The sequence below is a fragment of the Sus scrofa genome, chromosome 7 (assembly GCF_000003025.6).
Source record: "Sus scrofa isolate TJ Tabasco breed Duroc chromosome 7, Sscrofa11.1, whole genome shotgun sequence".
Taxonomy (NCBI): domain Eukaryota; kingdom Metazoa; phylum Chordata; class Mammalia; order Artiodactyla; family Suidae; genus Sus; species Sus scrofa.
The window spans coordinates 16,885,893-16,891,247 of NC_010449.5; the positions used below are offsets into that span (position 1 = coordinate 16,885,893).

Consider the following 5,355-nt stretch of genomic DNA (forward strand, 5'->3'; position numbering starts at 1 on the left):
GGAACGCGGCTGAGCACCATTAATCCCCGCCGAATCCTCTCCGAGCTCAGGGCAGGAAGAGCGCCGAGCCTGCGCCACCGAGTCGCTGCGCTCGGTCAGGCGTCTGGCTGAGACCATCTTTCCAGGAGGAGGGGTATCCGTTGCCAGTCCTTAAGTAAAGCGCGCCTCCTTTGCAGCGGCTCTCGGAGAGAGACTTCTAACTACTTGCAGCTTCAGCAAGATACGGACACGGTAATTGATAACTGCCCGGTTCACTTACTAGACCCAAACCGGAGCTAGCCTTGGCGTCTCCAGTGTCTGGGAGCTTTGACAAGTGAACAGGAGGCCAAAACTGTTCGTTGCCCCAAACTCGATTTATGATTTAAAAAAAAATCATCAAGATTCATCGACACACTCTATAACCTCTGATCATTTAAACTGCTACCTAAACACGTTGGAAGAGTGTGGGATGATAAGGGTTCGGGAGAGGTGGAAGGGGGAGAAGAAAGAAGTCTGACAGTCTCCACGTTTTCCCACGTCTCCATGCGAGTGCAGGGAGGCTCAGCGCTGCCACCTGGCGGCGGCTTCTCCCCGGATTGGGAGCCGGCTGGTGGCAGAGCAAACCCAGGCTCCCAGTGGGTGTGCCCTGCTCCTGCCTCGCGAAATGGGGCAGACAGAAGCTTGTATTTATGCTTCAAATCTCCGTGGCCCAGTGGAAACACCCGTTTTCTTCTTGTTCTCATGAGGATACTGAAAGGAAAGGAAAAATGAGTTGGCGCTGGTATGAAGTGCATACATAAACCTACCAGGTGCCAGTCACTGATTAGGAAGGGGTAGAAAATGGTAAAAAGTTATTAGAAATGCAGGGTTTTTATCTTTCAGTTCATTCTAATAGTAAAAATCATTCATGGACTTCATTTTACCCCCAGACCCTATTTTGATATTTTGCAAATAAGAATTACTTCCATACATTAATTTTCAACATGCCCCCCAACCCAAAGGAAAGTCCAGTTCTAGTACAACTTCATCAGCCCCCCCAAAATGGAGTGCAAATTACGTTTGCCTACCGGATTGAGAAGAAAAGGAGCTTTGGATGGAGGGTTCTTTGCCATAAAGTATGGAACCAAAAAGCCTGAGGCCTTTTAGTTGGCAAAGGCCAAGGACATCAAATTTCTCAGGCTTCTTCCCTATCTACTAAAGTAACAAAGACAAGTATTTCTTTTCTCTTTATTTTCTTTGAACTGAATACTTGTTAGGTCAGAACAGCGCCTACAATCATAGTTTCTATAACCAAGGCCAGGCAAAATCTTGCAAATCAGTGCAAATCCAAGAGATCTGTTAAACTAATTTCCCTTCAGATTTTTTTTCCCCTCACTATGCTATAGGAATATATTAAGCAGTGGGATACAATCTTATTTCTATCTATACCCCATACCATTTTATGGATTGATATTTTATGTTGTACAGGTGTGCGGAGCAGAATAAAAGAACTAGCAGATATTATATTACATCTCAAATAGTTTCATTATTAGTTTAATAAATGAAACAAGATTAAAAATATTTACATTAATTCAAAATTTGGAATGTATAGCATCATTGCTAATAAAAACAATTACTCTATTATTCTAAAACAGGAATTTTTTTTTGCAAAATTATCTTGGTTTACTGTTAATGTGGCTTAAAGAGTAGCATTAAGAATTACTTCATGTACTGCAAAGCCAGCAGAGGGAACACTGAGTACTGATTTAGTAGGGGCCACCAAGTATCTGGTATTTGGGGAAAAAAAAATGTCAGTAATGGAAAATTGGTTACAAAGCATGTGAAGTTAGGTAGTGAGAACACAGAAATCTTTTCTCATTACTTGCTATTCAGAGGCCTAATACATTCCAGTGTGCACATACTCAGTTGGTGAGAAAAATGACTTTAGTAAAAGGCCATTTGTCACATGTTTTGTTACATTTTAAGAGGACTACTAACACATAAGAACAAACCTATTTCAGCAGTCTGTGCATTCATGTATACCCTAAAACTCTTATAAAGTCAATGGAAATTACTAACAATGTATTTCTTTAATTCTAAGAACTTTTTCATTTTTAACTTCTCAGATGTCTTACAACCATGGGGGTATCAGTGTCATTGGCAGTTGTTCTCTCTTAAGGACATATAACAATAGTATGTCTTGAAGACATTACTTAGATTTGTTGAAATATGGGAAATACAGCTAACAATATAAATAGGCCAGTGGCTATTTTTTTTTTTTAGTACACACTTTAAAAAGATCTGTGTGCTTTAAACATAAACAAAACTACTCTGCTTTAACTTCACTTTTCCCTGATAATATTCACTGCTAGAAACATAAACAGCTTGGGAAATATAATCAATTATATTGATACTCACCTTGACTGAATTATCACAAACTAGCTACACCCTCAAATCCTTAGTTGGTACAAGTCCCCAAATAAACATGGTGTTTATTCTTTTTTTTTATTCTTGTGGAAATATTGATTTTATAAATAATAGACCTCTTAGAGTAATTTTTATGTCAGACTGATAACATGTACGGGTGTGTTGTGGTATGCATACCAAAGAAAATGAAAAGCATGATAACACACCCAATTTTGTTATATGCAAAAGAAGTGCCTGCGGGTTTTTAATTTGTTTGTTTGTTTTTAAGATTTGTTTCTCCTTCTAAAAGAAAAAGCATATAACTTGGGTAACTACTGGTCAAAAATTATTTGCTTTTACCCACAAAAACATTCTTGCATGTGGTTAATCCTTAGAGGTCCAGTCAGATGTCTCCAAAGGGTGTTCTTTCCAGTAAAATTCTACATCTGACAACCTGGGCCTCTCGCCAGCCTACATACTTTAAAAGTTTGACAAGATAAATAGAAATCTACTGCCTCGCACTAGTTTGATCTGAATAGAAAGCTGACTTAAATTATGTTAGGTTAGCCCTACCTAACCACTTAGCATTGGCTGATAGAAAAACAGTTTACTATTAAGGTGTTAAGGAAGACCAATTTTTAGTAGAATTTTAATTTTCATACCTTAGACCAAAGGTAATTTTCATGGCTAAATTAGCATGTATTCTGACTACGAAAGCACATTTTCTTTGCTGCGTTCTTCACAAGGCTCTTCATGAAGTTTCTTTTCAAATCATTAGGACAATAGGATTGCTGATGTGGTCCTTGGATAGTTCATGTTTATGATCTGTGATTATTTTTTCACATCAGTGGCCATCCTCAATTTTAGTCTCTTGAACAACATGCTTCTACTAAAGGGAGTGTCTTCACAATGTGAATTAGCCAGGGAAGGACAACAGCATTCACTGAGGGCTTACTGTACATCAAGCTCATTCAACCTTCACAAACACCCTACATAAAGTAGTTCCTACTGTTCCCACATCACAGATGAGGAAAACTGATACTTGTCACATCCCCAGGGTTACAAGACCAGTAAAAAGGACTAGCGACCAGATCTAATATAAATCACCAAATCTAATGTAAATCCAGAGGTTCCATTTTCTTCTGCAACCAGCTACCACTGCCTTCTAGTTTCTCTTTGTCTGGGTCTTTCAGTTCCATTTGATTGAAGCAGCTAATATATAGGAGAAAATATATATAAAGGAAAGGAGGAGGGTTTAGGCTGGGAGAAGGACAGAGTGGAGCAATCTTTAATTCTGAAAATGTGGAAAGCAAATACTTAGAAAGTAAAATCGATTCCTATCCTTTATCATCTTACACAAAATTCTATGTAAATTCTCCCCTTGAGTTAAGTATAGAATGCTGCCTAATGTGCTCCAGTGGAAAGCTCCTCTGTTTAGGCTATCCAGGATTTATAGCCGAATTTAAATCATTAAGTAACCATAGTTAACCCCTGTTTGGTTAAGAAAGCAAATAATTATTGCAAAAATTCTTCTTCTCTGCCTTCACAAACAGCACCCAAATTGCTCTGAAGGGATTTACACAGTACATCAACATCTGTGCTGTACCTCGAGTTGTTAAAATAACTGTGATGACAGGTGTCCAGGTACCACTTTCTTAATGGTTTTCAATATCCATTGATTTATTGTCGTGGTTTTCCTCCCCCTTCTACATCCTTGGCTTTATGAAGGAGCCGAGGAACAGATTTTGCACCAGAGGCTGATTCTTTATTCCAATACTGAAAAGAACTAATAAAAATAATCACTTGGCTTTTAAGCAGAAAGCTTCCATTTACAGTATTTCACCCTCCCCCCTTCTAAGCCCCTTGTTATCTAACATAATGGTTAGAATACATTTCCGTCTCTCCCCTTAATAATTTCATGCATTAACATCCTCTTCAAACACCACATGCTGCACACACACACATACACAGACACACACACAAACGCACACACGCAGGCACAGCAAAAGGAAAAAAGAGGCAGCAGAAATCTCAGCTGTACTTCTAGCCCTTTTAAAAAGTTTGCTCTGTAAATTGGAATGAGGTCAGATTTGGAGCTTCTCATTGCACGCGGAGATTATTATTGCATCGGGTTCCAAGCCAATAGGAAGCCCGGGGGAGGGGCTTGGCACGAGGAAGCGTTGGTTACAGCGGCTGATTGGCTGCGGCCAGGACTGGGAAAGGATAAAGAGGCGCGAGGCGGAATTGGGGTCTGCTCTAAGCTGCAGCAAGAGAAACAGTGTGTGAGGGGGAGAGGCCTGTTTCGCTCCCGGGTCTCTAGTTCTTGCACGCTCTTTAAGAGTCTGCATCGGAGGAACTGTGCCATTACCAGCTCCCTTCTTGCAGAAGGGAGGGGGAAACATACATTTATTCATGCCAGTCTGTTGCATGAAGGCTTTTTGGCTTCCTACCTTGCAACAAAATAATTGCACAAACTCCTTAGTGCCGATTCCGCCCACAGAGAGTCCTGGAGCCAGAGTCTTTTCTGCTTTGCATTGCAGGAGAGGGACTAAATGATAGAGACTATGTCGCTTTCCTGAGCTCCCGAGAGCGCTCGTGAACTGGAATCAACTGCTTCAGGGGAAGAAAAAAAAAAAAAAAAAAAATCCAGACTTGCCTGGGAGGCGGCGAGAAACTTGCACTGGAAGCTTCAGCAACCAGCATTCGAGAAACTCCTCTTCACTTTAGCACGGTCTCCAGGACTCCGAGCCGAGATAGAGCAAACTGCGGCGCGGTGAGAAAGAGAAGAGCAAGAGCGAGAGAGGGAGGGAGGGAGGGAGACGCTCCAGCCTGGGAACTATAACTCCTCTGCAAGAGGCGGAGTACTCCTACCCCGCATCCTTTGGTGACTTTTCGCTCTTCGCCCACCTCCGCCCCGGCCGGGAGTTGAGCGGCCAGCTCCGCAGCCGCACGCGTCCTCCCGCTCGGCGTGCGCTTGGCTCCGGGAGCCGG

General features: G+C 41.5%; 1 protein-coding gene across 1 annotated transcript in view; it reads left to right on the plus strand.

Moving 5' to 3' along the window:
• Positions 942-5,355, plus strand: part of SOX4 (SRY-box 4) — an 8,655-nt gene continuing 4,241 nt past the window's right edge. Inside the window, exon 1 of the mRNA XM_013977467.2 lies at positions 942-5,355. This exon is cut by the window's right edge and continues 4,241 nt beyond it. The gene's annotated coding sequence lies outside the window, so the exon portion shown is untranslated.